At 41.0% G+C, this 21,507-nt stretch overlaps 1 protein-coding gene across 5 annotated transcripts in view; it reads left to right on the top strand.

Annotated features, from left to right (window-relative positions):
- CPNE4 (copine 4) overlaps positions 1-21,507 on the top strand; it is a 592,776-nt gene that overhangs the window by 479,710 nt on the left and 91,559 nt on the right. The window lies entirely within an intron of this gene.

Below are 21,507 nucleotides of genomic sequence, written 5' to 3' on the forward strand. Positions count from 1 at the left end.
ATATGAGGTCACTTCCTCCATATTCTATTGGCCAGAGCAAGTCACATGGCCATCCCAGATTCAAGGGGTGAGGAAATAGACTGCCTCTTGGTGAGAAGAGCTGCCAAGTATGATGGCCATTTTTTTCAATCTACCATAAATGCTTTTTGGGTATCATGGGAATATATATGTTGGAAGAAAAGACACCTTGTGAGGTTGACCAAAGAAAAACAAGAGGTAGAATGCCAGGAGCAGACTCCAGAAAGCATTTTTTATGGTCTAAGCTCTGACCCTCCTTCTGCCTTGGGAGTCCAGAAACTCCATGTTATCCATGCCCCAGAGTTGATTCTACCAATTCAGGATGACTAAGTAAATTCAGTAGAGACCGGAACCTATAAACTGAAAGGCCGGTTAATTCATGTTCAGTGAGAAACATGCCCATCAAGCAACCTCAGCATTCACATCAGTTTAATCAAGACACTGTCTCTCTTGGGGCGCCTGGGTGGCTCAGTCGTTAAGCGTCTGCCTTCGGCTCAGGTCATGATCTCAGGGTCCTGGGATCGAGCCCCGCATCGGGCTCCCTGCTCTGCGGGAAGCCTGCTTCTCCCTCTCCCCCTCCCCCTGCTTGTGTTCCCTCTCTCGCTGTGTCTCTCTCTGTCAAATAAATAAATAAAATCTTTAAAAAAAAAAAAAAAAAAAAAAGACACTGTCTCTCTGTGGGCCAGCCATAGGAAAGACAGCTATCAGAAGGCTGCTATAATAGTCTGACAGCAGAGCCAGGGGTGCTGAATAACAGGGATGGTGAATGGCTTCAGACTCCGAAAGCCTACAGCCTCTACCTCCACTAAGGGAAGATAGGTCCATGAGGCAGACTAACCATTCATGTTGATCTTTCAGGGCACCTAATCCCCTGGACACTGTTAGATGGGCTTTGCCAGTGTTTGTCTTTGTAACTTTACATTGTCTTTACCCTTTTTGCCCCACAAACCTTCTTCTGATAGAGTTCTTTTGATTTGACAGTATTGTCAGATTAGAATCCTGTCTGGTTGGTTAGCCCCAGCTTCTTTAATGTGACCTTGTATATCTTTGCTTCATACTGTTCTGTGTGGACTCTGTGCTTGAACTCTCAGCAGATACGCTTCTCTCCATGTTCTTGAGGAGCAACTCAGAGTTGTCCCGAATATCTTGTCTCCGATAAGAGCTAAGATATTTCAAGCCTCACTTGCCATCAGGACTGTCTTTCATGTCAAAATCAGGACTGCTGGCTGTTTGGGACTTCATGTGTCAGTTCATACGCAGAATGCCAAGAGCTTCAGCTTCTGGCCTAGGGTGGTGATTGCTGCCTGTATTCTGGGCAGCCCCCATTCCATTCCCAGCGAGATAACTGGCCCTACGTGGGGCAGAAATCAAATAATATGTCCATTAGCCATAGATCAACTTTGTCATAGGGAGTTACGAATTGAATAAAAGGAGAGGGTTGTCTGAAATGGTATAAACAAAAATTCACAAAAGAAGCCCTCTATGGTCCTGTGAGTGTTCTGCTGTCTGTACAGGAACAAGTGGGAATAAAGGAGATAGATGATGGGTGATAGATAGATGAGAAAGAAAGAGAAAGAAAGATATAGGGAGTTGGAGAGGGAGAGGGAGGAAGGGAAGAAGGAAGGATCAGGGCTTCTCAACAGCTGCACCATTGACATTTGGATTTTGTTGTGGGGGCTTGTCCTATGCGTTCTACAATGTTTAGCAGCATCCCTGGTTACTAGATGCTAGTAGTACTCCAGCCCCATCAGTCTTAGAGCCAAAGGTCTATTCAGATATTGCTAAATGTTTCCTGGAGGGTAAAATTGCTCCCGATTGAGAACCAATGGTTTCAAACTTAGCGTGCGTCAGAATCACGTAGAAAACTTGCTAAAATGCAGACTGCTGAACCCCATCCTCAGAGTTTCTGATACAGGAGGTCTACAGTGGGCCTGAGAATTTTGCATCCTAACAAGTTCCTGGGTGATGTTGCTGCTGCTGGTTTCAGCCCACACTTGAAGGACCCTGGTATAGACATTTGCTTCTCTCTCTTTTTTTTTTTAAGACTTACTTATTTATTTGAGAGAGAGCATGAGTGAGAGGGGCAGAGGGAAGGGGAGAGAGAATCTCAAGCAGACTCTGTGCTGAGCATGGAGCCCGACACAGGGCTTGATCTCATGACCCTGAGATCATGACCTGAGCTGAAACCAAGAGTTGGACGCTCAACCAACTGTGCCACCCAGGCACCCTGACATTTGCTTCTTCATGACCACTTTCCCATGGCCTAGTGTCTCCATAGCATTTTCCAGCACCCAGTCTCCCCTTTATCACCGCTTTTCTGCCTGGCATTCATACCTGTCTGCACTGTCCCAGCCTTCTCAGCTTTGCACATACCTCTCTCTCTGCCCAGAACGCCTTCCTCAGTCTGCTTTTCTTGAAACATGCTACTTCCCTTCAGGTCTCTTAAATTTCCCTCCACTTCCAGAAAACTTTCCTCTTTCACTTCTGTGGGATGCCTTCTAACCCTCTCCACCTACCCCATTAAAATACCTCTCAAGTTGTGGGATACCTGGGTGGCTCAGTCAGTTAAGCAGCTGCCTTCAGCTCAGGTCATGATCTTAGGGTCCTGGGATTGAGTCCTGCATGGGGATCCTTGCTCAGTGGGGAGCCTGCTTCTCCCTCTCCCCTCCCCCCCACCTCCCGCTCATGCCCTCTCTCTCTGACAAATAAAGAAAATCTTAAAATAAAATGCCTGTCAACTTGTTTTGAAAGTTTCCATTTACATCTCTGTCTCCTCAGTAGCTGACTTGTTCTTTCCGGTTTGCTCCTTCAGGGTGAGATCCAGGTTTTGTTCCCTCTGTATACAGGTGTCGAGCACAGTGCTTGGCGCAGAGGAGATGTCCAGTACCTTTTTGCAGAGTGAATGGATAGAGGAGAGAGGGAAGTACTGAGAGGTCAGCAGGGGGTGTCTAACCTTCCTGGGGCGGGGGTTGGGGTGAGGTGGAGAATTGCCCACACCAATATTTGGTATACTGGAGTTTACTCGGTCACAAAGCCTATATTGCACTCACCTGCTCACAATATTCCAAATGCAGCTTTTCTGAAAGGCAGGATAGACTTCCTGTATTGCCCTTTATTTGTATTCATTATTTTGTCACAAAGGCCACTGTGAAATTCTCATAATGCTGTCCCTAGCCAGCTTGCTCCAAAATAAAATGGTTCCCTATTGGTAGGCAGCATTTTCATCCATATGGGTGTCATTCTTCCTACCATCAAAAAACTAGGTAGCAAATTTTAAAATTTTTAATTTTAAAAACACTCTCAGGTTAGATTTTAAATCTTAGCAAAATTTTAACAATTTGGTCTTTGTGTCAAATGAGGCTTGATATCTTTGATTCTTATTTATTCAGGACCCACATGAACACGAAGTTCAAATAACCAGCTTTTTATTTTGCTTTTATTTATTCTGTACTGTTCCTTTGTGTAAAAAATAAAAACATTCAAAGAAGCCTTTTTTTCAGAAACTGATGCTTTAACTTATTGTGGAAATGTTCAAACATACATAAAAGGAGAAAGATGATATGATAACTCCCCATGCCCAGGCACACAACTTCAACAATTACTGTCTCATGGCCAATTTTCCTTCACACACACCCCTAATATCCATTTCCCCCTTCCTCTCCCCACTGGATTGTTTTGAAGCAAATCCCAGACCAGGGCAAACACATCCATTAAGCACAGTGCCAGGGCCCAGCAGACTTTCAGGAGTCCACAAAGATGTTTTCATTTCTTTTAAGATTAGAAAGGAAAAAATGAACTTGTAAGATTGAATAAAATGTTTTAATTTTTTCTCACCTCAGAAAGCAATGATATTTTTAGGATCCCAAAAATCTGCTATGGTGGGAGGGGACCCATGAAGGCAAAAGTGCTGAGGGCCAATGAAGGTCATGATGTGGCCTTGTCCCTGATATCATTTCACCCCAAAATGCTTCAGTATGTATCTCTAAAGAGGAAGGAATCATTCTATAAACATAACCATAAACCATTATATGATATCTAATTATATTATATATCTAAGAATATTAACTAAGCCTCCTTAATATCATCAAATATTCTGCCACTATTCATATTTGACTGACAGCCTGCCTCATTTATTAAGATATATATATATATATATATATATATATATATATATATATATATATTTTGCTTTTCTTTTTTTTTCAAATTGGGGTCTAAATAAGGTCCAAGCATTGCATTAGACCAAAATATCTCTGAAGTTTCTTTTAATCTGTTAGTTCCTTCTTTTTTTTCCGTGCAATTTACTTATTGAAGAAACCATATTGGTTTATCCTGTGGCATTTCTCACATTCTGTGTTCCCTATAAGTGAGTAGTTGGGCTTGATCATATTTGAGATCTGTTTTCTAGCAAGAATGCTTTTTATAAGTGATGCAGCTTTCTTAGGGCGTGAACAGTCATTGAGGAACATTGCCTACATTCGTTAGTTTGTTAGGGTTTTCAAAATGGTAACTTTCCAATTCTATCATTACTTCTTTATTTATTGTTTAATGTCTTCTGTAAAGAAAAACTTTCCCTTTAATTACTATTTGATTCCCTGAGGTGTGATTCATATAGGAAAGATAGGAAAAATGTTTTATCTTTCCTTCTTTTTAAACCAATTTTCAGAATAATAAATTACTTCTCTTGCATCCTCCATAGGTGACTAGTGAAGTCCCCCAGTATTATTAAGAATTTATGGATTTTGGGGTGCCTGGGTGGCTCAGTGGGTTAAGTGTCTGCCTTCAGCTCAGGTCATGATCCCAGGGTCCCGGGATTGAGCCCCATGCAGGGAGTCCGCTTCTCCCTCTCCCTCTGCCCCTGCCCCTGCTCTCTCTTTTGCTCACTCTCAAATAAATAAAATCTTTTAAAAAAAAATTTATAGATTTTTAAAAATATATCTGAGAGTTTCAGTCTATTTCAGTTATTATTCCTTTGAAATCTTGAATTGCTGCATGTTTAACCAATGAAAATTGCTTTAAGTTAACTCGAGTTCTTTTTATTTTATTTTATTTTATTATGTTATGTTAATCACCTTAACTCGAGTTCTTTTGACATAACTTAATAGTAAGTAATAGTTTCCTTGCTTTCTGGTATACATTTCAAAATTCATGAATTTTGAAATTTTGAAATTCTTTTTCACCATTGGATCCATCTTGTAGATGCTGAGTTGTATATTAAAAGTCTTCTTGAAACAATTCCTCTCCATAGCTAAACCTCGATCCCATAGAACTCTCAGTTCATTTGTTGCATTTTGCGTTCAGTTTCTAGGAATTTTTTTTACAAATTTAATTTTGCTCTATAACTGTGTAAAATGTTTACATGATTCTCAAGTCAAAACTACAGAACAAGTATATTCAGAAAAATGTAGCTTCCTTTCCTGTCCCTATACCACTTTTTACCATCTTCTCTTACAGGCATTTCATAGTACACTTTAATACTTGGCAGAGCTAGCTCCTTCCTCTTCTGTATTCTTTGTCTTTTTAAGGGTTTTTCTGGACATTTTGCTTGTTTTTTTCTGTCCATTTAGCTTTACAAACAACTAGTATCAGGGGAAAAAAAAAACCTTGATGGTATTTTTATTGATATTGCAGAGGAAACCTCTTTAATATTGAATCTTCCTATCCTAGAATATGGAATGTCTTCCCATTTGTTCAAGTCTTCTTTTATGTCTACAGGAGTGCTTAATGTTTTTCTCTTATAGGTTTCCAACATTTGTATTTCAATTTATGCCTAGTTTTTATTTGTTTCTTTGACTCTTATAAATGGAATCCTCCATTATGCCTTCTATCATTTGTCAATATAAAATTATTGAATTTTGTTTGTTTTCTTTTTTTCAAAGATTTTATTTATTTATTTGAGAGAGAGAGAGTGAGTGAGAGAGAGAGCCCACAAACAGGGGCAGGGGCAGAGGGAGAGGGAGAAGCAGGCTCCCACTGAGCAAGGAGCCCGACGCGGGGTTTGATTCCAGGACCCTGGGATCATGACCTGAGCCGAAGGCAGACACTTAACCGACTGAGCCACCCGGGTGCCCTGAATTTTGTTTGTTTTCTTAAACTGCAATTTTATTAAGTTCTATTATTGTTTATAGTAATTTTCTATTACTTTTTCAGCATTTTCCAACAGTATAATTATATCATCTGAAAATAGAGAGCTTTTACCCATACTTACTATCCTGATGGCTCTAGTTATTGCTCTTCTTTATTTTCATGGACTAATACTCCCAATACAGTGTTGAATAGTAAAGGAGAAAGAAGACATCTTTGTCTTATTCATCACCATAGTAGAAAATTCTATAGTGCTTTTCCCTTCATTCTCACTGAAATTAATTTTTGAAGTGATTATGAAGGTGTCAGAGGCTTAGTGCTTTCTTAGCCACATGTACTGAGCCTCAAAGACCTGTGCTGGCATTCAGAGAAGATTCTTGTTTGTTTTGGTAACCCTAGAGACAAAGGACATTGCTCTACTTCCTGAATAGATGTAGACTTGTATTTAATATTAGCTGTTTAATTAATTTATCCATGATTTCTATGACATATTACAGTCCCTATCAAAATCCTAGTTTCATTTACTTCCAAACATACAGTGAGGTAGCTTCATCTTCATTTTACAGTTGAAGAAACTGAGGCTCAACACCCCCATGCAATCAAATGTGAATTTTAATGCTCTTTTTATTGAGTTGTACTGTCTCTATTTTGTGGTCTTTCTTAGAAAATAAATCATCTTGATAAAGCATATCACTTAACCCTGAACCAACCAGAATGTTTTATTTACCATCATTCTAACAGTTAACAGAAACAAGACTTGTCTGTATATAACATATTTCATGAAATCTGAGAAACTACCAGTTATATAAATCACCACTGAGGGGGAAAAAAGTTCTTAATGAAGTTATAATGCAATGCTTTCTTACCAATGTGTGGTTATAAGCAAATCTGTGCCTCTTAAATTCCATGAAATGTGATATTAATAATTTCTTTTGATTTCATCAATGCATTATGAATATCCAGTATATATTCTTTAGAAGGCAATGCTAGTATTCAGAATAGATTCTACCAGACAAGGGTCTTAGAGAAGAGGGTGAGAAGGCACTATCACCAGGCATTATTAACACATTGTTAACACCCTAACTGTACCTCATACTATGGGAAGATGCCATGACAGAAAAGTCTAGAAAAACACCATATAGGAGCACCTGGGTGGCTCAATAGGTTAACTGTCTGCCTTCAGCTCAAGTCATGATCCCAGGGTCCTGAGATCGAGCCCTGTATTAGGCTCCCTGCTCAGCGGGAAATCTGCTTCTCCCTATCCCTGTGCCCTTCCCCCCTGCTCATGTTTTGTCTCTCTCTGTGTCTCTCTCAAATAAACAAATAAAATCTTAAAAAAAGAAAGAAAGAAAGACACCATATAAGCACCTCAAGGCCATTTCCTATTTCCTTCTCTAATTCTCAAACCATACAGGTAACCTGGACACTTTCTCCATGCAGAGTTCATTAGGTATTTTCTGAGTATGGTTGCCTTGGAGAGGTATCTAGGGTGATCTGTGTATCAACCTGTCCCCATGCCTATGCAAGAGAGAGGCCCAGTTTTTCACTGAGGTCATGGTGCAATGGGCACAAGCAAGAAAACAGGCAGAAGGAAGTAACAGAAAAAAAGGAGAAGCAGGTCCCCAAAGTCAAAGCAGAGATTATAGGACTCAAGAGCCCATGACAGCATGAGAGGAGGCCCAAAGTCCAAAGCAACTAACAAATGAGATTTTTACCCACGATTCATCTCACTCACTCTTTATGCCCTCTCTTTTCTGTAGCCATGCATGATTGATTTAGAATAGCCATGTTCATGAGCCCCCATATGACACCCCCAAAGTTGGATTTCTGGCCAATCAGAAAGGTGCTGATCCTGAACCAGGATCCTAGACCCCAGTGGTCCTGGAATCTTCACTTTAGCAACTATGCTAAACGATGTTGGTGCAAGCCATTTCCCAACCACACATTGAGAAACACTGTCTTCCTACTGATTCTCCAAACCTAGCTGACTGGCTGGTATTTCTCTTAGGTAGGTCAGTATTTTTATTGCAAAGCTGAGTGCATATGTATGTATACGTTCTGCTCTTCCTCCTATATGAAATCCTTAACATTTGTCCTTTGGTTAGAGAGAACTAATGGTATCTCTCCCTTTCTCAAGTGTGACCAGGCCATCTTGAATTGGAATTGTATTTTCACCACAAATTCATTGTCTTTGCTTTGTACTCTCTGAGCCAGACTGACTCACAAGTGCCAAATGGACTGGACTCTAGGAGTATGTTTTTGAGTTTGCCTTGGACCTTCCCCCTTTATTCCCAACACCATGTGACTCCTAACTCCTGGATTCCTAAGTGCCTCTTATTTTTCTTCTGATTCTTTGGGCTTAGTTGCCAAACTTGTTTTCTTTCTGCTGCATCCTGTTTTTCTCTAACAAACCTTCTGACTCTTAATGCTTGAAAAGGAAAACAAAAAAACATCTCAGTTCTAACCCCCAGATCTCAGTCCTTGACAGTGGCCCCAATTCAGCCCCATAATTCCCCCAAACCCATAGATTCGATTATTAGGTACCCCATGCATTACACCAACATTATCTGATTCTTGGTGCAAAACACAGGAAGGTGGAATTAAGAGGTCCATCAGTAACTATATTTGGCATTGTTGGAAACCCCTATAATAAAGACAGTCTCAGGCAGTTGAAAGCAAATTCACTTCCTTCTCTATCTACCTTACAACTGAAAGGGGGAAAAAGAGCCTGAATGGCCCATGGACTTATGTTCTCTTGAGATCTGTTAAAATCCAAGTGCTTTTTTTATGGCCTTCTGGGCTCAAGGGCTTCTTCTAGGCTCAAGGGCTTCTGGGTTTGTGCCTATCAATAGTTCACTCAGGCTAAATGTCCTACAATTACCAGAGGATTGCAGACATATAGGTGTCTCTATATTGGATCGGCCATGGCACAGGAATTCTTAACTCCACTTAAGTAAATGGCATCCCAGCCCCAGCAGGCTGCCTCTACTGAGACCTGTAATCAATACTGTGGCATGGGAAAGCAATAACCAGCTTAAATAGTGTGAAATCATGCAGGAATAAAGGGGGCTTCTAAATGAAAGAAAAGTTACATACTCTCTCAACTTAAATAATTCTTTCACTTTTCATTAATATTCCCTCTTTTTTACAGATTGGGAATTCAAGAATATGTGTAAGCAAATTGCTTAAGATTACACAGCTAAGTAGTGCAGCCTAATTTAAACCCAGGTCTCTCATGCTCTGTGGCCCTTGTTCTTCACTACGGAAAGACAGCTAACATTTACTGAGCATTCACCAGCTACCTGGTACTACACTGGACACTTTGCTTAAATTATCTCATTCAACTCTATACTTACCCTAGGTGAAATGATACCGCAGTAACCAAGAACACCCATGCAGTAGAAGTTTATTTCTAGCTCACATAATAATCAAAGATAAATCTTCCTAATCAGTGTTGTTTCTCCTTCATGCAGTGATTGGAGAACCCAGTTGCTTCTATCTTGTGGTTCATCCATACCTTGGGGCTTCATTGCTATTTGCATTAGCATGCAGAAGGGAAAAGATGTGGAGAGGGCTCTCTCCAGAAGTTTTAGCTGAAAACAGCACTTGGCATTGCTTGCCTATATTCCAATGACTAGAACTTAGTCATATGACCACACTGAACTGCAAAGGAGGCTGTGAAATGTGATCTTGTTGGGGCCTAGAAAAGAAAACAAATGTTTGGTGCCCAACTAGCTGGTTCTTCCACTGGAAGATATTGTTATTGTCCCCATTTTGCAGATGAGAAAACTGAGGCTTGAAAAGATGAAATAACGTGCTTAAATTCACAGAGCTTGCATGCTACATAGGCAGGATCAAGTCCATCTAACTCTGGAAACTATACTTTATAGCTGCACTACCTAATAAAACTTTCTGATAATAGAAATATTCCACATGTGTGCTATCCAGAAGAGTAGCCGCTACCCACATATGGCCAGAGCAATTCTCTCCCAACCTCTCATCTCTCTTTTCCTTTAAGCCTTTTTTTCTATTTTCAGTCCCCTTATGTTAGGATCCCATCCCTTTTTTCTTTTTTCAATCAACACCATCCAAGGAGAAAATTCTACCCCTTCATGTGTCAGGCTTCTGCTGCGAATGGAAGCCCTCCTCTGCCCAGTCTTTAATGATTCCAAAGGAGAAGGAGTGGGTCTCCTTCAAATGGGGTCAACAGTGGGTTCTTCAATGCCAAGATAATTTTTCAACAGTGAGAATTAGATCTGATTTCCTTAATATCTATCTGGGAAGAGAGCACACCTTGCTAAAACAAGTATTCTGGGTTTTGGGTGTTTTTTTTAAAACCAGGAAACCACACAATCTGGTCTTAAATTTTTTTAAAAAAGAATCGTGGGAGTTAGTGTTTAATGGATATAGAGTTTCAGTGGGAAGATGGAAAAGTACTGGAGACAGACGGTGGTGATGGTTGCACAACAATGTGCACTTAATGCCACAGAGCTCTACACTTAAAATGATTTTATGTTACATATCTTTTACCACAATAAAAAAATTTATTACCAAAAGAACCTCCTTCCTGTTACCATTACTTTGAACTTCCCATTGTGAAACAACTACTAGGTATTATTGTCCTAGGAGTGTTTGACATCTTCCTACACCTGGCGTACTTTACCTGATGATGGCTCTTGTCTCAGCAATCTGGGATGAGGGTATGACAGCTTCTAAGAGCTTTCTCACCCCCAGATTCCCCCCTCTCAGAAATCCTTCTAAGGCGGGAGGGGTGGTCCTTCTTTTCACCACTGTTATGAACAAAGAACATAAAAAAGGTGATGTGACCTGGTCAAACTATTTTGTTGGGACAGTTGTCCCAACAGTTGCTCTGTCGTTGACTAACCCCAAATATGTTTTTGAAGAAATCACCTTTGGAAGATACTTTGACATTCTGAACTAAGAGCACCAAATAAACACTCATCAGTGCCCTGGTGAGATCATTTAAGGTGCAGAGGGAGCCCTCTTGTCATCCAAAGAGGACATTTCTCCACTAGAGAGAACTTCCATCTCAACAAATCACAGATTCCACATTATTTAACCCATCTATGTCCACTTCTTTTTTTTTTTAAAGATTTCATTTATTTATTTGAGAGAGAGAGAATGACAGACAGAGAGCATGAGAGGGAGGAGAGTCAGAGGGAGAAGCAGACTCCCCGCTGAGCAGGGAGCCTGATGTGGGACTCGATCCCGGGACTCCAGGATCATGACCTGAGCCGAAGGCAGTCGCTTAACCAACTGAGCCACCCAGGCACCCCTATGTCCACTTCTGTACTAAAACTTAAGATAGCTAATCAGCTACTGGAAGGATGCTTGAATAAAACTAGGAAGCTAGACAAAGTTGCCGAATGATGAAGTGGAAGGAGTATTCTAAGCAAAAAGTTTGAGAATCCCCTGATGCAACTTTATGGCATAATTCAAACTGGTGGGGTCCCTGCTTTGTCCAAATGATGCTGTATGCTGGTGACCAAGACATTCATTTCTGCTAGTTATTCTTGGTTGCTGCTTGTATTCACTTGTTTACTTATTTGTTTATTAATGTGAACCACTTCATCGTTCATTGCACCACTTTGTTAATATTGAAGCTGAAAAACTTGCCTCAAGAGCTCAATTTTTATTTTTGCACTTTTGGAAATGTTGTTTTTAAACCTAGCCTTGTCAATAGGAAGGCTTCCACAAACTGAGTTGACATCCAAAGAGGCCATTGCATTGAGTCAGTTTCTGTAGGACGTTCAGCTACTCTGCCACATTTCAAACATTAAACAGGAAATTTTTTTAAAGTATTGCAATCTGCAGCCATCCTGGGCATTTCTCTCTGTAAAGTCTTTTCAATAGAATTACCAAACAAAATAGTAAGAGAGCTATCTCTTAGGAAGTATAGCTTTTATAAAGAGAGAGCCCTTGAGCCCAAGAGAAATGACCCATTTTTAGGTACTTGGCAGAATGCCACAGTCCCTCTTTCTCAGGAGCTGGAGGAGGTATCAGCATCTCCTTATGGAGATGTTGCCTGTGAGATCCCAGCTGTCTGCAAAAGTGCTTGGATTTCCAGAAAAGTCTTGGGGAAAGCCAGGGTTTTGTCTGTGGGGAGCACATGAAATTAACGTCAGGGGACAACAGGTTGACTTCATAAGAAATGAATTATTTATTCCCTGAGAGCATATAAATTACCTTTCTTCCAATGTCCTTTGACTCATTGCAGAAAGGACACAAATGCTTTTGTGCCACACCAATAAGGAGAAGAAAGTTAGAATGATCATCTCCCCTGCCTCCACCCTATAGAGTTAGAAAGAGACGAGATGGAGACACCTCTTCATGATGCCTACAGAGGATGCTCAGGCTGGACTGCTCCAGCCAGAGTTCCATCTCACCTGGTGTGGTCTGCAGCTTCTTTGCTTGTATAGGAACTCAGCTTAGTCCAATCACCCCAACTTGATGAGACCTGGAAAAGTTGATTCATAGTAGAGGTAGATGCGTAAGTCAAGAAGCCAATATATTAAATTACAAAACTTTCAATACAATTTTAATAAATTAATTTAACAAGAACTATAATCCTTTTGCTCCACACAAGATTCTCCTTCCCTGATATCTGAATACTCATGAAGCAAAATTATCAATCAGAAAGTGACTTGGCAAAAAGATGGAAAAAATCAAGGCAAGGGTGGGTGAGGGTCTTGAGAGATTCTCCTTTGGTTAGCCGTTTGACACGAAGACCCTCTGGAGAGTCTGATTAAGTTAATAGGATATTTGCTTTTAAAATGCATACAATTCTAGGGCTTTGTAAATTCATTAAAGCTGATCTCTGGACTCCAGACCTCTGAGCTAAGCCATGGTGAGTCTTGTCAAAGTATAATTTTCAAAAAGTTAAAAGCATGACATTCATCCATCTATCAAATGAACATATGTCAAAGATTTTATTCACCTCATTCATTAATGAGGAAACCAATAAGATGATCAGATTGTTCTCCAAGAGCATTTTGAAGAATCAGGTTTACATAGTCTTTTTCTTTAAACAGGACTAAGAGTTCTAGAGATAAAATTGGTTAATGTCCTTCACAGCAATAAATCATAAACTTCAGGGTTATCTTTGCTACCAGACAGAAATCACTGTATCATATACAAGTTTACCATGTATAACTTCACAGAGTCTGAGCTCTTAGTTCATAGATAATAAATAGGAAAATCAAGCAATGGTATATTCATGTAGGAAAATAAATCATCCTTGGGCGGGCCTGTTAAAGCTTCAGCATGCCATTGAAAGGACTCGCAGTCACACTTTTGGTTAGGTTATGGATATTTTTTTTCTTAGTAGGCTCAGATAGCCCCTGAGTTCACATTTCTAGAACCTGATATATGCCTGAAATCCCTAGGTGTCCCCCTTCACCCCCTCTCCACCTCTGAATGGCTGGCCCATTCTTTTTTTTTTTTTTTAATTTTATTTATTTATTTGACACAGAGAGAGAAAGTACAAGCAGGGGGAGTGGCAGGCAGAGGGAGAGGGAGAAGCAGGCTCCCCCGCTGAGCAGGGAGCCTGAGGCAGGGCTCGATCCCAGGACCCCAGGATCATGACCAGAGCCGAAGGCAGACACTTAACCGACTGAGCCACCCAGGTGCCCCTGGCTGGCCCATTCTTAACCTTCAGGTGTCGGCTCCAAACTCAGCCACTCAGAGACGCCTTCCAAGCTTCATTGTTCGTACATGCATTCCTCCAGTTAGAATCCATCTTACCACCTTATCAGTCTTCCTCATGGCACCTACACATCATCCGTAATCATGTCTATTTGTTTATGTGGTTACTGTTGTGCAAATACCAAGGTCTGAAGGAAAGGAACTGGCCTATCTAATTCACCTCTGTCTCCTCAGCCCCTAAAAGAGTGCTTGCATATAGTTATAGCTTGCATATAGTGCTTAATAAATATCAACTTAATGGACAGAAGCATGGATGAATGTATATGTATATATATATAGATGCCCATATATACATTAACTAGATCCTATGAAGACATTCTGGCAAGTTTGTGCTATTTGGTCTGCCCTTTTAAAGGCTCTAAGAAAAACAGTCCTCTCATCCATTTATTCTTATCCTCACGTCTATTGGCACTACTGATTAATTTATTAGTGTCATCACATCACTTTTGACCTGTGACACTTCCTTTCAAGGCAAGTCTAAATTCATTATGGAAGCTCTCTTTCCTTATTGTCAGTGTCTTAGAGAATCCCCAAATGCAGTCCATTTATCATTATTTCCCCCTCCCATAGTTTTTCTATCAAATTTAAACACATCTTTCCCTCTACCAGCCTCAGAATTGTAAGAAGGAAAAAAAGGAAGGGAAGAGTCTGGATGAGGAGGAAACCAGCAGGGAAAGACTCTCCTTCAGGGGGGAGGGGCTGGAATGAAAGTCACAGAAAGAAGGAACAGTGTCTTGGCCTCACCTGGCCCTCACAGCAGAGCTCTTGGAGGATAAGGGAGCCTAAATTCTCAGAAAAGGAATGGGAAGGAAAGCAGCCTGGTAGATTTTCCAAAAATCAGGTCTCTCATTTCACTGGCATAGTTCCCGGTCAGGTACATTACTTCCTTCAAACCATCTCTGAAATAGCAGGGACTAAGACTCCTATTAGGAATGATGAATGCTGGCTTACCTTTAAGCCATGAGATTTGGAGGGGAGGTGGGAGAGTGATGGGGTGGATGAGACAAGCAGGATTCAATTAAGTCTTGGAGTGGCTGAGAAAAGAAAGGGCCATTCTCTATGTTCTGATTCTCAGAACCTTTTCTGTAATTTACTTATCTTTTTTTTCTCTCCTTTCCTTCTCCCTGGCAGTTAAACATCTACCCAAATATTATTGTTGTTGACCACCTGTATGCCTGGTTGAACTGTCATTTAAAACATTTTATGACAGCTGTCCCATGAAAGAGTAAAAATCACTAAATGGACTTGTCAGGAAGCATTACCTCCAGCTCATCTCCCCTGCAGACCAGCTGGCCCTCTTCATAAGCACTCTTGCAATTCACTCACCCCTGCCACTCCCAGTAATGAAACCCACTCTTGAAGGCATACAATGTACCAAACTGCAACAGACCTTATGACAGGTCAACGTATGATCTAGAACAATGTTGTCAAACTTGAGCATGCATCAGAATCTCCTGGAGGGCTTGTTAAAACACAGAATTCTGGGCCCAAACCCCAGAGTTTTTGATTCAGTAGGTCTGGGGTGAGGCCTGAGAATTTGCATTTCTCACAACTTCCTAGGGGATGCTGATGCTGCTGGTCCAGAGTTCACATGGGGAGAATCACTGATATTGAAGAAATAGTCAAGAGACAATCTCACTATCATGTTTCCCTCAAGTCACCCATCTCCACCTTAAAACTACTCTATATCTGCATCCATTGTTTCCTTCTTTCTGAAACTAGCTTATTCCTTTGCCCATTTCACTCTAGTTCTTCACAATTCTCAAAGGCTCTTCCACAGCTGGTCATTGATACAAAGCCAGTAGGAAGCATTGAGATCATCTAGTCTCTCAATCGGGGTTCCTCAGCTTCAACAATACTGACATTTGAGCCAGATCATTCTTTGCTACAGGGGGCTGTCCCATACATTGTAGAACATTTAACAGCATCCCTGGCCTGCACTAACTAGATGCCAGTAACACAACCCCATACCCCAAGTTGTGACAACCAAAACTATCTCCAGACATTGCCAAATTTCCCCTTGGGGGCAAAATTGCCCCTGGTTGAGAACTACTCTAGTCAAATGTATCTCTAATCGCTCCCTCTCTGGTGGGGTTTAAGAATGAAAATTCATGGCATCCCTTCCTGAGTTCGGTCCAACTGAGAAATAAAGATGGAATTCAACAACTTGGAAATCAAACCAGCACTTCATTGCTGCTAAAGCAAGGAATGCTTCCTCTGGGGGAGGTTTGGGTTGTGACTAACAATAGCCAAGGAAGCCCACAGTTAATCTTAGGATGGGCAGAAAACAACCACGTCAATGCCAGGCGGCACTGCAGTAGCGTAACTATGGCAGGGGTTCTCAACCTTGGACACGTATGGGAATCACCTGGGGAGCTTTAAAAATTATTGATTCCTAGACCCCCATCTCAGATCGATTAAATAATTTCTGGGCATGAGGCCAAAGCATCAGCAATTTTGATAGGCTGCCAAAATGATTCTAATATGCACACATGGTGGGGAACCACTGCTCAACTCAATAGACTGAGAGGATGGAGCCCCTTGTTGGATTTCTCTGATGGGTACTGAGGGGACAGCAGTCTGATGCAAGAACTCCCAGCAAGTTTCTTAAGACCCAATGCGTCTTCAAAATTCTGCTGACATGTACATTATGTAAACTTACTACTATAAAGAATACAACATATTTACAGGCTTCAGAGGAGGCTTCCTGGGAGAACATAGCATCTAATCCTGGACCTTGAAAGTATGTAAAAAGGCCCAGAAGTGTGTGATTAATAGACCCAGTGCTGCCACATTTTAACATGTTGGGACAGAGGCCCCAGGGCAGGATAAGAGATGGCAAAGCTACTGAAGTAGTAAACAGCATCTTGTGGGTCATGCTAAGGAGTTTAGATTTTTTCCTGAGAGCAATGGTAGGCACTGAGTGTTCTATGCAGTAGAGTGACTTGGTCGTGTTTGTATTCTTGGGATTAGTATTCTGCCTTTTTTGTGGAATTTTGATTGAATGAGGGTGAGGCTGGAAGCAGAATATCTGGTTAGAAGTCATAGGACTTTCATACAAATTTTAGGATTGTTTGTTCCAGCACTTTGAAAAATGTCATTGGAATTTTGATCGGGATGGCGTTGAAGGTATAGATTGTTCTGGGGCACGTACTGCATAGAGCACTGGGTGTTATACGAAAACAATGAATCATGGAACTCTACATCAAAAACTAATGATGTACTGTATGGTGACTAACATAACATAATAAAATTAAATTAAATTTAAAAAAAAAAGAAGTCATAGGAGTAATCCCAAGTAAGAGTTACCAGATGGGGATAACCAAACTCGGTACCAGAGTGGCTATTGGATAGAGAGAGAAGAGGAATGCCTCAAAAATTTGTCCCTAATTCCTGGCATGGTCACATGGATAGAAAATGGCACCGTTCCTTAAGATCAGACCATTGAAGGAGCAGGAGTTTTGGGGTGGGAATGATGAGTTCAGTTTTGTACTTGCTAAGTTTAAGGTGTGTATGGGCCCTCCAGTGGGCTGTTGGCCCAGGATTGTCTCAGTTTTAGCACTGAAAGTTCTGCATCCTAGGACACCATCAGTCTTGGGCAGACCAGGACAGTTGAACAATCTGGCAACTGATTGTTCAGACACTTTGAGTCTGACTCTCAGAAGAGAGAGCTGAGCTGGGGCATAAATGTAAGAATTGTCAATAAATGGATGGTGTGTGTGTATGTGTGTGCACGTGTGTGTGTTTGAACATGCATGCAAGTGCACATGTATATGTGACTAGAGGGAAACACACCAAAATGATAACTGTTAACAGTGCACATTTCTTAGTGGCTAAATAATGAAGCTGTTTTTTTTTAATTTTAATTCTGCTTTTCAGATTTTTCTACCTCAAGCCATGTATTACTTTTGCCACAGGAAAAAGAAAACACTAGTTTAAAATACACAATTTAAACAATAAATAAATAAAAATAAAATGCACAATTTTTAATATCAACACCAATTTTCTATATTTGCTTAGACCTTTTTAGTTCATATTTTAAAATTCAGAATTGAAATTATTTTTCAAAGTCCTAGAGGGTTTTCCTGATGATAGGCAAACACATCCTAATTTTGTATAGTAACATGATACAAAGTTAAGAAATAGACCATGGATCAATTTGGCTTATCTCCCCTTAAACTCCCCCAAGAAGATCTTAGGGGTAAATAACCTGGCAATAGAGCAATTGCTTGGTGAGACCGTCAAACAATCAGAGAAGGCTGCTGTCCTTCTATACACTTTTATTGGCTTCCTAAAATGAGTATCATATACCACATTTCTGCGTTGTTCATCCTACAATTACAACCTTTATTACGCATTAAGTATATAAGACAGTAAGCCATTATTGTGTGCCTACTGTGTGCTGGGAACTATGCTGGGTACTTTCCCACATTCCATCTACTGTAATCCACACAACAAAATCGTAAGGTTAACAAAGAAGGAAACTGAAGCTCAGCAAGTTGATTAAGCTCCTCAAAATTCACAGACCTTCTAAGGACAGAACCTGAAGCCCCCGGTTTGAAGGTTTCCTACAGCCCTGTGGTCCTACTATCAGATCACACTGTCTTCCGGAGATCCACTATTGTGATGCTTGGGCTAAGTGATGATGATCCCCTGGGGGTATCAGGTTCAATCCTTATTCTCAAGGTAGAAGAAAAACAAAATGGAAGACTTATTTATCCATCATTCTCCATGACTGAAAGACAAGGGAAGAAGAGGAATGCCAAGGATATTCCTGCAACTTAGTATCACCCATCAGTCAGGAAACAAGAACCTCAGGGATTCTTGTAAGCTTGTTATAAAATCCAGAGAGTTCCATAATACTTTAAACCTCTTGGGAGCACCCATGTAGGCAGAAAGGAGATGGTAGCGTGAACAGTTGTTTTTGTTCTTCTTGGTTCAAAATCAGAGATGATAAAAACTCTCTTTTGCTTTTCTGCCCCCTTTGTATGTACTTTAATTCCAAATGCTTCCCAATATTTTCTCTTCAGAACTTCATCTAGGAGGTAGACAGGGCAGGATATATTATTTCCATTTTGCAGATGAAGAAACTGAGACATAGATTAAGTCGTTTGCACAGGATATCACAGAAGAAAAGCTGAGAAATTATTTTCTCCTCTGTATCAATCAGGATTCTGGCAGGGCATTTAGTAAAGGACTATCAGCAGATGTAAAACAAGAGATGGTAAAGTGCCCAGCAACTAACAATAGCAGGAAGCTTTTACCACCGCAGGTCCAAATGGGTGTTATACGCAACTAATGAACTGTTGAACACTACATCAAAAACTAATGATGTGCTATATGTTGGCTAACTGAACATCATAAAATATTAAATAATTAAAAATAAATAAAATAAAATATGAAGTAAATAAATAAATAAATAAACAAGTAGAGGGAGTCAGGTTACCAGAAAGCTAAAATAGAACTCACTTCCCTCCTCCCCTCAGGAGCTGTGGCTGTGAAGGAACATAGGTAACTGCCAAAGCCTCAGCATGGCAGGGAAGCAGCAGAGGTAAATACCCTGAGATATTTACCCTCCTGCAGGTGCTTCTCCTAGTAGGAAGTCAGCTCTTCACTAGTCTTTCTACTGGGTTTCCATTAATGCCATTCACGATCTCCTGAAAGCTCTTATTTCAGCACCGATGCTTTGTATGGCCTGTCTCTCTTTAGTGACAACAGTGGGTTCTGGGTGTGATTGTTTCTTAAGCATGAAAAGGAGTCTGAGGACCATCTACCAGGACCATAAGGATACTGGGCTGGAGAGTTCAAACCGTTGAGTGATTCAGTATTGATGGAGCTTGGAGTTCTGGGAGGCAATCTGATATGACCTCCCTTTTCATTCTACTGTGATGTGCTAAACTGGAACAGCATGCCAAAAACTGCTGCTTTTTACAAATCAGTTTTTCATCTGGGCACAGCCATCCTATCAGCTGTTGTCCCTGTGTTTCTAGGTTCCAGGCCTTGTAAATCCATCACCAATCAAACCCAGGAGCATAGAGTGAAGTGGGACAGTTTTTGGTTTCCATGCTTGCCTAGCTAGTTGTCATTTTGTTCTAGCAAGAAAGGACTTCTGCAAAACTGGAAGAGCAGGTAGACAACCAGCACTTGCTTCTGGCTCTTCCACCTACTTACAAGTGATTGGACCTCCTTGGATATGTCCCAGAGCTTAGTACCAACCTCTCTGAGCTTCACTTTCTTCAGTAGTCAAGGGAAGGTAATAGTACCTGCCCTGATTCCATAGGATTGATTCATTCATTTATTCATTTACTCCTTCATTCAACAAATCTTAAATTGCCTACTATGTGCCAAAACAGCCTTAAGAATCCACATTAAAAAAATGTCATCAAGGAGAAAACCCAGAACTTTCAGAGCCATCTCAGTTTCAATTATTTAAACCATTTATTCCTTAAAAGTGATCACTGTTTGCTGAATATCTTTTAAGAAGCAGCTCCCTTAACTACATTAAATATGTAATCATTCATTCAGTCATGTATAAATCTCTCTTTAAGATCTACTCTCTATGAAGCACAATGCTAGGTTCTGGAGGCACAAAGATGAACATCTCCCCCATCAGGACATTCAAAGTATAAGGAGGAAGCCTGATGTCAATGCATAAGCAGAGAGATATTTTTTGAAGTGTAGTAATACCAACGAAAGAAAAATTCATAGGGTACCTGGGGTATCAGAGAAGAAAGATACGGTCAGACTTGAATCTCTAGTAGTTAATCTGGCTTCATGGTTCTGAATGAGGGAGAGAAGCAGTTAAGGTGCTGCTGTGGTGTCCAGACAAGAGATTATGAGGCCCTGAAGTGCAGTGATTTTGAGGGTAAGAGAGCAAAGGAGTCATCTGGAGACCTATTTAGGCAACAAATTTGGCAGGAAATGCTGACTGCCTAGATACCAACTGGGGAAGGGGAGAAGGGAAATGGAGGAATGAAGAGTCTTCTCCAACTTCTAGCTTGAGTCATCTTATTAATTCCTCTCATCAGCCCTGCAGGGTAGGTATTGTTACTGCCATTTCACTCAGAGAGCCTCAGGATCAAGTATCTAGTAAGGTCTGAGCCAAGATTCAAACCCAGGCCAGCCTGACTCCAAAGCCCATGCTTTTCTACTAAAAACCAAGCCTCTTCCAGGATCTTCATATGAGTGTGACCATGGACCCCTCTTCTTAGATCCAAAAACCCACTCCCAGAACCATTAAATGGGAGAAGGGAAAAGAGGGACGTGGCAGGATTGGAGATGGTGGAGGGCAGGTAAAGGGTGGGGCCTGACAACCAGACATCCCATTCTTCCGCATCAGCATCCCTTTCCCAGGGCTCTTCTCCACCAGCAGGTGCATGGTTCTCAAGGTCCACCAGGTAACGTGGTCCTATCTGTAGTAATCAGCACAGGCAGTGTCTGCAGTGATTGCTGGCAGGCAGATTTGCTGGGATTGCTCATGGCATTTCCAGGTTTGGGGAGGTATCGGATGTGCTCCAAAGGGAATCGCCTAAGAGATGAGAGTCCAGGAACTCCAGTTTGCTGTTTGCTTGCCAGCATTCTCGGGCTCCATCCTTCACTCCACCATCATTGGCAGTGCAGAACTTCTCTGTCTGGCCAAAACAGTATCCACACAGTGGAAGGGAGCTATTTTACCCACTC

Source organism: Halichoerus grypus, chromosome 1, assembly GCF_964656455.1.
Source record: "Halichoerus grypus chromosome 1, mHalGry1.hap1.1, whole genome shotgun sequence".
NCBI lineage: Eukaryota > Metazoa > Chordata > Mammalia > Carnivora > Phocidae > Halichoerus > Halichoerus grypus.